This window comes from Lepidochelys olivacea (assembly GCF_965140295.1).
Source record: "Lepidochelys olivacea isolate rLepOli2 genome assembly, chromosome: 27".
NCBI classification, from domain to species: Eukaryota; Metazoa; Chordata; order Testudines; family Cheloniidae; genus Lepidochelys; species Lepidochelys olivacea.
The window spans coordinates 16,893,009-16,905,058 of NC_140437.1; positions in this window are offsets into that span (position 1 = coordinate 16,893,009).

Below are 12,050 nucleotides of genomic sequence, written 5' to 3' on the forward strand. Positions count from 1 at the left end.
AAGTACGGGGCTTGGTGCTGGCAGAAACGAGGCCAGGACCGGCTCTAGGCACCAGCAAAGCAAGCACGTGCTTGGGGCGGCACAATTCCAGGGGTGGCTTTCTGGCCATCCTTTTTTTTTTTTTTTTTTGGCTTGGGCAGTGGTGCACTTGGGACGGCAAAAAACCTAGAGCCGGCCCTGAATAAGGCCCTGCGTTTTCTCTTGGGCGTTCACAGTTTGTCTAAATCAGACCGTCACTGAAGAAATGTCACTTTTGCAAACAAATAGAAGGACAAGGTCACAATCTGTGGCTACAATGAAGACTTGCTCAAGTACAAGGGATAAATCCATGACTTGCATTTGGCTACTAAAAGACAAAAGAAACCAAAAATACATGTTTTATGATCAGCTGCATGAGCTTCTTTTTAAACCACCATTTTTACATCGTCAGAAAATTTATGAGAAAAAGGTGAGAAAATATCTTTTTAAATGTGAAAAATATCCTTTTACTCAGGTTTTGCGTGCTGTTGGTAAAGGAGTCCATGGAGCAAAGTGCAGGTTGCACTTAGTGTTAGAGGTGGGACTTCCATCCATGAATCCTGGCTTTCAGTCTTGGGTTCACACCATTACACCACACTTTTCTCTCCAATCTAGCAATAACATGATTTTGGTAATATGAAAAAGCTAAAATGTTGAAAAAGATGCCTTAGATATGGTCATATGAGTCTGTTTCTCATTGGCATTTGTATACTCTGGTCCCAAGTGTGTAATCTGTACATGGTTGAGCATTTAACTCATGAGAGTAGTCCCACTGGAGTTAGTGGGACTAACTGTTGTGAATAAATGTAGAACAATGCAAGTAAAAATTGCACAATTGGGCTTTCTGGTATTAATCTGTAAAGCTTTTTTTGTTAATGGGCTCATTTCTACCACACTTACTCAGACTGAATAGTACTCGATACTGCAAGCATTTCCCCTAGTCTTGAGAGGCCTACAAGCTAAGTAATGCACAATTTAAAATGAGAAGAGTTGGCAGAATCTGTCGTAATGGCCATGGATGACAGCTATCATAGGCTGCAGGAGGCTGTGCCTCCCCAAACAGCCAGGTCTGGCCCCGCCCACACTCCACCCCCAGCAAGCCCCCTCCTGCTTCCCAGTCTGCGGCTCCCTCTGTGCCGTGGCCCCGGTTCAGGCTGGGGCTGCGCCGTCCATCCTCCCAGTGCTCCAGAGCTGTGGCCGAGCCTCCTGTTCTCCCAGCGCTCCAGGGCTGCGGCTGAGCCGCCCGTCCTCCTGGTGCTCCAGGGCTGGGGAGGTTGGCGCTGTGCCGCGCTCCCTCCTGACATTCCGGGGTTGCGTCTGCGCCACCCCAGAACTGTCATGGGATAAGAGGGAAGGTCCTCTCATGGATTGGTAACTGGTTAAAAGACAGGAAACAAAGGATAGGAATAAATGGTTAGTTTTCAGACTAGAGAGAGGTAAATAGTGGTGTCCCCCAGGGGTCTGTACTGGGACCAGTCCTATTCAACACATTCATAAATGATCTGGAAAAAGGAGTAAACAGTGAGGTGGCAAAATTTGCAGATGATACAAAATTACTGAAGATAGTTAAGTCCCAGGCAGACTGCAAAGAGCTACAAAAGAATCTCACAAAACTGGGTGACTGGGCAACAAAATGCAGATGAAATTCAATGTTGATAAATGCAAAGTAATGCACATTGGAAAACATAATCCCAACTATACATATGCAACGATGGGGTCTAAATTAGCTGTTATCACTCAAGAAAGAGATCTTGGAGTCATGGTGGATAGTTCTCTGAAAACATCCGCTAAATATGCAGCAGCAGTCAAAAAAGCGAACGGAATGTTGGGAATCATTAAGAAAGGGGTAGATAATAAGACAGAAAATATCATATTGCCTCTATATAAATCCATGGTACACCCTCATCTTGAATACTGCATGCAGATGTGGTTGCTCTATATCAAAAAACATATATTGGAATTGGAAAATGTTCAGAAAATGGCAACAAAAATGATTAGGGGTATGGAATGGCTGCCATATGAGGAGAAAGAAAAGGAGTACTTGTGGCACCTTAGAGACTAACCAATTTATTTGAGCATGAGCTCAAATAGTCTCTAAAGTTAGTCTCTAAGGTGCCACAAGTACTCCTTTTCTTTTTGCGAATACAGACTAACACGGCTGTTACTCTGAAACATATGAGGAGAGATTATTAAGACTAGGACTTTTTAGCTGACTAAGGGGGAATATGATAGAGGTATAAAATCATGACTGGTGTGGAGAAAGTAAATAAGGAAGTGTTTACTCCTCATATAACAAGAACTGGGGTCACCAAATGAAATCAATAGCAGATTTAAAACAAACAAAGTATTTTTTCACACTACACACAGTCAACCTGTGGAACTCTTTGCCAGAGGATGTTGTGAAGGATTCAAAACTATAACGGTTCAAAGAAGAACTAGATGACTTCATGGAGGATAGGTCCATCAATGGCTATTAGCCAGGATGGGCAGGAATAGTGTCCTTAGCCTCTGTTTGCCAGAATCTGGGAATAGGCGACGGGGGATGGCTCACTTGATGATTACCTGTTCTGTTCATTCCCTCTGGGGCACCTGGCATTGGCCAATGTCGGAAGACAGGATACTGGACTAGATGGACCTTTAGTTTGGCCCAGTATGGCCGTTCTTATGTTCACTTACCATCCTGGTGCTCCCAGGGGAGGGGGGGGCAGCATGGGTCAGAGGCTGGTGGCTGCAGTTGGGGGACTCTGTGCTTCGGCTCGGGGGGACGGGACACAGGGACACATGGAAGGGGCGGGGCCTCTGGCAGAAGGGGCGGGGCCAGGGGCTATCCTCTTCCAGTTGGCGGTTTACGTGCTGCCCATGGTAATGTCACATCCTCTCCCCAGTTAGAGATAGTAATTGAAAAAAAAAATATGGTGACAGGCAAGGAAATAAGGGGTTGGGCTGGTGATTGGACATTCTTTGTATTATTAATGTTTTTTCTAAAAGCCAAAATTTGTTTAGAAAAGCTGTGGTAGAGATAAAGAAAATAATGAATGGCATATAGAAGGCCAGTTTGTGGAAAGGGAGGTGGAGAGTGAGGGAATCACTTTCAGTGATTTGGCCTCTATCAGGTTGGTAGAAGAAAAAGGTCAAGGAGCGAGGACAGCATAAGAGAAAAAAATGAGAGAAGACAAAAGAGCAGAAAATTCAGTAGAGTGGAAAACTCCAAAGGATGAAGACAGAGTACAGGGACTGAAGGAGATACGCAAGAATAGGTATTGGAGGACTTAGAGTGAGGAGAAAAAATGAGTGGAGCTTTTAAGGGACAGGGAAGAAAGCAGTCACTGGGTTGTGGATGAGTAAATACCATTTTCTTCCCACATACCCTTTATGGTAATTTAAGTCCGGTGTTTTTCCTTCTGAAAATAGGTTTACTGTGCAGCTGCTGGAAGAGGGAATGTACTTCATATATTCTTTTACCAGAAAATATCTGCTTTCAAAGTGATGAAGGGACAGCCTCTTCCCCAAGATCCTGCATCTGGAGATGGGAGTAGGCTGCCACTGGTGTCCCTCAGATCTCAGTTACTAAAGAACCTGAGAGATCTTAGTTGAGAATGCAGGCCAGAATGAAAGGAAAAAAGAAAGATAACAGGAACTGCTGTTAAGTCTGTCAATGAGGTATGATGGCCTTTACAGGTATTTAAAATGTTTACTCCATCTCTTAAAGAAAGAAATAGCTTGTTGGGCCACTTGTCAATTCTGCTGACTCAAAGACTGAATAGAGGTTTGATTGGCACTGAAGATGCTTTACTGTGATTAAATTGGGCATCAAAACTTGAAGACAAAGAACAATGAAAATGACCAGAACAATATAGGCCACTTCACCTTGAATGGTTCCTTGAAATATGTGTTAACTGCTTATGCTAAACAAGTTGTTGCACCTTGTATTTAACTGTGACACTCTGAGGGTATGTCTACGTTATGAAATTAGGTCGAATTTATAGAAGTCGATTTTTTAGGAAGCAATTTTATGCAGTCGATTGTGTGTGTTCCCACTAAGCTCATTAAGTCGGTGGTGTGCGTCCACAGTACTGTGGCTAGCGTCGACTTTTCGGAGCGTTGCACTGTGGGTAGCTATCCCACAGTTCCCGCAGCTATCCCACAGTCCGCCGCCCACTGGAATTCTGAGTTAAGCTCCCAATGCCTGATGGCGCAAAAATATTGTCATGGGTGGTTTTGTTTTGGATACGTGTCGTCAGTTGCCCCTCCCTCAGTGAAAGCAACGGCAGACAATCGTTTCGCACCTTTTTTCCGTGCGGACGCCATACTGCTTTCAGCAGACGGTGCGGTAGGACTGCTAACCGTCGTCATTGAACCACCGCTTCCACTGCAACTCTGCTCTCCTGCTCTTGTCTCGATAGTGAATTTATCCGTGTTGGCTGTCATGGGCTCCCGCTTCCACTGCAACTCTGCTCTCCTGCTGTCATGGATGCACCTCACAGGTCCTCTCGTTGTTCTCTATAAATATCTATTCTTGTGGCATCTGTCATCCGCCACCGTTTCTGCTGCAACTCTGCTCTCCTGCAGACGCCATACCATGGCAAGCATGGAGCCTGCTCAGATCACCGCGGCTGTTATGAGCATTGTAAACACCTCGCGCATTATCCTGTAGTATGTTCAGAACCAGAACCTGCAAAAGCAGGCGAGGAGGCGATGGCAGCGCGGTGACGAGAGTGATGAGGACATGGACACCTCTCAAAGTACGGGCTCTGGCAATTTGGGCATCCCGGTGGCAATGGGGCAGGCTCATGCCGTGGAACGCTGATTCTGGGCCCGGGAAACAAGCACAGACTGGTGGGACCACATAGTATAGCAGGTCTGGGATGATTCCCAGTGGCTGCAAAACTTTCATATGCATAAGGGCACTTTCATGGAACTTTGTGACTTGCTTTTCCCTGCCCTGAAGTGCAGGAATACCAAGAGGAGAACAGCCCTCACAGTTCACAAGCGAGTGGCGATAGCTCTCTGGAAGCTTGCAACACCAGACAGCTACCGGTCAGTCAGGAATCAATTCGGAGTGGGCAAATCTACTGTAGGGGCTGCTGTGATCCAAGAAGCCAATGCAATCACTGAGCTGCTGCTATCAAGGATAGTGACTCTGGGAAATGTACAGGTCATAGTGGATGGCTTTGCTGCAATGGGATTCCCTAACTGTGGTGGGGCAATAGACGGAACGCATATCCCTATCTTGGGACTGGACCACCTTGGCAGCCAGTATGTAAACCGCAAGGGGTACTTTTCAATGGTGGATCACAAGGGATGTTTCACCAGCATCAACGTGGAATGGCCGGGAAAGGTACATGACGCTCACATCTTCAGGAACTCTGGTTTGTTTGAACAGCTGCAGAAGGGACTTACTTTCCAGACCAGAAAATAACCGTGGGGGATGTTGAAATGCCTATAGTTATCCTTGGGGACCCAGCCTACCCCTTAATGCCATGGCTCATGAAGCCATACGCAGGCACCCTGGATAGTAGTTAGGAGCTGTTCAACTATAGGCTGAGCAAGTGCAGAATGGTGGTAGAATGTGCATTTGGACGTTTAAAAGCGTGCTGGCATAGTTTACTGACTCGGTTAGACCTCAGCGAAACCAATATTCCCACTGTTATTCCTGCTTGCTATGTGCTCCACAATCTCTGTGAGAGTAAGGAGGAGTCGTTTATGGCGGAGTGGGAGGTTGAGGCAAATCTCCTGGCCGCTGATTGCGCACAGCCAGACACCAGGGCAGTTAGAAGAGCACAGCAGGGCGCACTGTGCATCAGAGAAGCTTTGGAAACCAGTTTCATGACTTGCCAGGCTATAGTGTGACATTTCGGTTTGTTTTTCCTTGATGAAGACCCACCCCCTTGGTTCACTCTACTTCCCTGTAAGCCAACTGACCTCCACACTTCAATCACCGCTTGCAGAGGCAATAAAGTCATTGTTGTTTCAAATTTATGCATTCTTTATTAATTCGTCACACAAATAGGGGGATAACTGCAAAGGTAGCCCGGGACGGGTCGGGGAGGAGGGAAGCTCTGGGTGGGGTGGTGGAGGAGGGAAGGACAAGGCCACACTGCACTTCAAAACTTATTGAATGCCAGCCTTCTGTTGCTTGGGCAGACCTCTGGGGTGGAGTGGTTGTGTGCTCGGAGCCCCCCCCCCCAACCCTGCGTTCTTGGGCGTCTGGGTGAGGAGGCTATGGAACTTGGGGAGGAGGGCGGTTGGTTACACAGGGGCTGCAGCGGTGGTTTGTGCTCCTGCTGCCTTTCCTGCAGCTCAACCATACGCCGGAGCATATCAGTTTGATCCTTCAGTAGCCTCAGCATTGCATCCTGCCTCCTCTCATCATGCTGCCGCCACCTATCATCTTGATCCTGCCACCTCTCCTCTTGCTCCCGCCACCTCTCGTCTCGTGTGTCCTTCCTGTCCTCGCATTCATTTTGTGCTTTCCTGGACTCTGACATTGCTTGCCTCCATGCATTCTGCTGAGCTCTTTCAGTGCGGGAGGACTGCATGAGCTCAGAGAACATTTCATTGCGAGTGCGTTTTTTTCACCTTCTTATCTGCGCTAGCCTCTGGGATGGAGATGATAGGGGGAGCGTTGAAACATTTGCAGCTGTGGGAGGAAAAAAGGGAGAGTTGTATTTAAAAAGACACATTTTAGAGAACAATGGTTAGACTCTTCCATGGTGAACCAAGCTGTTAACATTACATAGCACATGTGCTTTTGGTACACGGTCCCCCCCCCATTTCTCTGGGATGATCGCTTCACCCCCCCCCCCCACCGTGTGGCTAACAGCAGGGATGATTTCTTTTCAGCCACAGGCAAACAGCCCAGCAGGAACGGCCACCTCTGAATGTCCCCTTAATAAAATTCCCCTATTTCAACCAGGTGACCATGAATTATATCACTCTCCTGAGGATAACACAGAGAGATAAAGAACGGATGTTGCTTGAATGCCAGCAAACACTGGGACCATATGCTGCCATGCTTTGTTATGCAATGATTCCAGACTATATGCTACTGGCCTGGCGTGGTAAAGTGTCCTACCATGGAGGACGAAATAAGGCTGCCCTCCCCAGAAACCTTTTGCAAAGGCTTTGGGAGTACCTCCAGGAGAGCTTCATTGAGATGTCCCTGGAGGATTTCCGCTCCATCCCCAGGCACGTTAACAGACTTTTCCAGTAGCTGTACTGGCCGTGAATGCATCCCAAGTCTTCAGGGCAAATTCATCATTAAACATGCTTGCTTTTAAACCATGTATTAGATTTACAAAGGTACACTCACCAGAGGTGCCTTCTCTGCCTTCAAGGTCTGGGAGCCCGGGTTAGGAGGGTATTGGCTCCAGGGTGTTAAACAGTTCCTGGCTGTTGGGGAGAACGGTTTCATCCTCCTCCTCATCTTCCTCATCCCCAAAATCCTCATCCCTGTTGCATGAGACTCCCCCCTTGCAGGAGTCCACGTACAGGGGTGGGGTAGTGGTAGGGGCACAACCTAGAATTGCATGCAGCTCATTATAGAAGCGGCATGTCTGGGGGTCTGACCCAGAGTGTCCATTTGCCTCTTTGGATTTTTGGTAGGCTTGCCTGAGCTCCTTAAGTTTCACATGGCACTGCTGCGGGTCCCTGTTACAGCCTCTGTCCTTCATGCCCTTGGAGATTTTTTCAAATATTTTGGCATTTCGGCTTTTGGAACGGAGTTCTGATAGCACAGATTATCTTCCCATACAGCAATCGGATCCAGTACCTCCCGTTTGGTCCATGCTGGAGGTCTTTTGCAATTCTGGGACTGCATAGTCACTTCTGCTGATGACCTCGCCACACTGGCCAAACAGGAAATGAAATTCAAAAGTTCTCGGTGCTTTTCCTGTGTACCTGTCTAGTGCATCTGAGTTGAAAGTGCTGTCCAGAGCGGTCACAGTGGAGCACTCTGGGATACCTCCCAGAGGCCAATACCATCAAATTGAGTCCACACTACCCCAAATTCAGTTTAACGTCTGGTATTTTGCTTGTTAAGAGGATTGTATCTTCCACTTGCAGCATGGTGGATTCGGTGTTACAGATCTTTTCCATCTATATCTTCTGTGGTTTCATGCAAATTATTAGAACTTTTCAAAGTAACCCTTCTAGTTGGTGTGGTTTTGAGACAGTAAAGTAGGATTAGCCCTCAAAGGGAACTCCTTTATCCTGAGTTTTGTAATACATGTTATAGTATATGTATAGTGATGTGACTTTCTGGAAGCAATTTATAACTGTCTTACTAAATACTTCTGCTCACTGTAATGAATTATAACTGCTCCTCTTCAGATTTGTATGCAGTGTTGTTGTAGCCATGTGGGTCCCAGGATACTAGAGAGACAATGTGCATGAGGTAATGTCTTTTATTTTACCAACTTCTGTTGGTGAGAGACTGTGTAGCGTTTTCTCTCTGACCAACAGAAGTTGATCCAATAAAAGACATTACCTTACCCACCTTGTCTCTCCTCAGATACGTTAATTTAAAAAATCAAGATTTGTACCCATGTTTTCAGTAGTGAAACAGTAGTACTTTTATCCACTGACTGCTTAAGCACTTTGATACTTAAGTGGAAATACAACATAACCTTGATTAAACATTTTGGTCTGAACCTTCAATCCTTAATCTGGTAAAACTCCCACTGATTTCAATGACAGGTTTCAGAGTAGCAGCCGTGTTAGTCTGTATTCGCAAAAAGAAAAGGAGTACTTGGCACCTTAGAGACTAACAAATTTATTTGAGCATAAGCTTTCGTGAGCTACAGAATGCATCAGATGAAGTGAGCTGTAGCTCACGAAAGCTTATGCTCAAATAAATTTGTTAGTCTCTAAGGTGCCACAAGTACTCCTTTTCTTTTTACTGACTTCAATGAAATTTTTGTCTGAGTCTGAATGGGTGGTTTGACTGCACTGTAAGGCCCACAGTCCCAATTCTGGAAAGGGTTTACTATATGGGGTCTCGTTTGAAGTAACTAGGATTCTATTTGGGAGTTAAGGATCTGTGCTTGTGATTAAATAGGTTGCTGACTACCATTATAGACCCTATATTCATTTTTTTTTTCTTTTTAGATAATCTACACATTTTAATGTAAGCTTATTAGGCCAGACGTGTTCAGCAGTACAATGCATGCAGTTTATAAGGGTAGTGAGAACAGTCATAGTTGCATTAGATAGGATAAAAAATACAGAGAATATCATGTTTCACAGCATATGCCCAATGATGGATGGTTAAAATTAAATTTTCTTATGGGCAAGGTTATTCCATAGTTGCCCATTGCAGGGATTGTAGCACCTTCCTATGATGCATCTGGTATAGACTATTGTCAGATACAAGATCCTGGATGATTGGTCTTATCTGGTATGGCAATTCCTATGTTCCTGTGCGAACTTTTCCCGTGAGTATCCATGTGCCTAAATAGTTTTACTGTCATATATGTCAGCCTAGACTTCTGATAATTACTTACTTGCTGTTTGTCTATGTTGTCTTTTAGACTGTAAACTCTTTGGTCTAGGGTCTGTTTTCTATTCTATATTTGTACAGTGCTTGGCACAGTGGGGTTCCAGTCCTGGTCAGGGTCACTGGCATACCCAAATAGTAATAGTCAATAATAAATAAATGATGATATACCAGGCAACATTCCCCCCCCCCCATGTGATATGAGAAGATCCACAGGAAACCTGGATTATAATATTTGTAGAGAAGTTCTAAAGCAAGCATGGGTTGTAATGCTAGAGCACCTGTAGTCCACTGCATTCATTTTAGATTTAGGTAACTTTATATATATATTGATATATATAAAGTTACCTAAATCTAAAATATCTATCTATCTATCTATCTGTATATGTGTGTATATATACTGTGTATACCCCTCCCCCTCCCCACCCCCCCTCACCTTTTAAATGTAAGTGCATGTCAAAATTACATAATATGCAGTTTCAGGTTCAATTTAATTATTCTTTATTGCAGTGGTATCATTTACTTTGGTAAATTCATATCCCTGTTCAAAGTGCCTTAAAGCAGTTTAGTTTAAATTCAAGTATTGTAAAAGATATATATTATAAACACAAAAAAACTGCATAGTGGAATTACTAGAACAGGCTGTTACATTCAGGATGCCAAGTACTCAAGTATTAACAACACCAGATCAATATTTGACTGTCAAGGTTAATGTTAATTAGTTGGCTTAGAACAGTAGATATAGAACAATGGCCTACAGTATAAATGCATTGTTTTTACATTAATACAATTTAGAAGCAGTTAACTAAATAGTGGATGAAATTTGCAGTGTCAGTATCTGTTTTGCATGCCACAGGTAATAGGGCAATTGCTGACACCTGAATAAAATGTTGACATGCTAATGGGAAACAGCAGAAAACAGAGATACTGAATGCTTGCAGCTCCCATGAACTTCAATTAAAGTTTGGAAGGTCAATACCTTAGATATTCTTCATAAGTAAACTGTTATTCTTACCTAAACATATATGTTGTTTAAACCTAGTTTCACAGTATAGTAAGAATATGTTTGTATAAGTTTGTATTTCTATTTTCCTGTGGAAAGAAAGTTATCTAATGTAGCTGAGGTTGACCCACACTGCTTTAAATTAGCAGTGGAAGATACCATAAAAGATATAGTAAAAATTTTTTATTTAAATTTGTAGTCCTTATTTGGTTAATTTAATTAAATATACAGTAAATAAGCCCAGGCATAATAATGATGTGCCATATACTGTAAAACAATAGCATAAATTACTTTTTAAAGAGGATTTTATACAAATTACTTTAATTTTAACACTTACTGTAACAACTGGAAATGTATGGAAATAACTGTTTTCAAAATTGTGGGATGGCTAAATTTTTAACAGCTTCAAGGAGCTATTTTACTTATTGCTCAGACGATAATACAGATATATTAATCAGGAGGGAGAAGCAGTTCTAGGATTTTTCATTTTCTATTTATTTAATGCCAATACAGTAGAACCTCAGAGTTACGAACACCTCAGGAATGGGGGATGTTCGTAACTTGGAACAAAACATTATGTCTTTTCTTTCAAAAACTTACAACTAAACATTGACTTTATGCAGCTTTGAAAGTTTACTATGCAGAAAAAAAATCTGTTTTTAATCATATTAATTTAAATGAAATAAGCATAGAAACAGGTTCCTTACCTTGTCTTTCTAGTAACACAATGGAGCTGATCCTACAAGACTTCTGTGTGTGGAACTTCCATTGAAGTCATAAAATGTCATGCATGGAGTGCTTGTGGGACTAGGTCTAGTATTTTGTATTTCACATCAGGTGAAATCCTGGCCTCAGTGAAGTCAGTTGCAAATCTCCTATTGATTACAGGGCAGTCTGGATTTCACCCTTTATATTTCACTAGAACTCAGAGAGGGAAACCTATAGATGTAGTAAGCTCAATGGCCTATATCATACCTTCAGTTTTAAAGTAAAACCCAGAATTGATTTTAATGGAGAATTCTCCTTAAAAATCAATGGCATGATATCTCTCAATATTATTTCCTTGTAAAACCGGTTTTAAGGAATATGTGCATGGATGCACTGGAGAAAACACTATTTTAGATGGGTTACTTTCTCAAATTAAAAAAAATTAGCCATTTCCTTTTCAAGGAAAATTTATTTGTAATTATTTGTAATAGTTTACATACTTTAAGAGTTTTTATACATTTACCTTTTGTCAGTTAAAAAAAATGGTTTTAGATGTGTACCATCCAGTATGATACTTTTGTGTTTTTAGTGATACAAGGATACATTATGACTGTTATATTGAAGAATAAGAAAATAAAATGTTCAGTTTTCATTAACTGAAAAGAGAAAACAGATTCTTTGTTACAAAAGTAACGTAAAGGTATAAAGGTATAGTTCAATTCTTCAATATTTGACGAAATTCTACAAAGCAAAGCAAGGTTTTGGAAAAAACAAATGAGAAAATTAATGAACAAAGAGTAAAAAACTAATAGGAGTTAGGTTTCT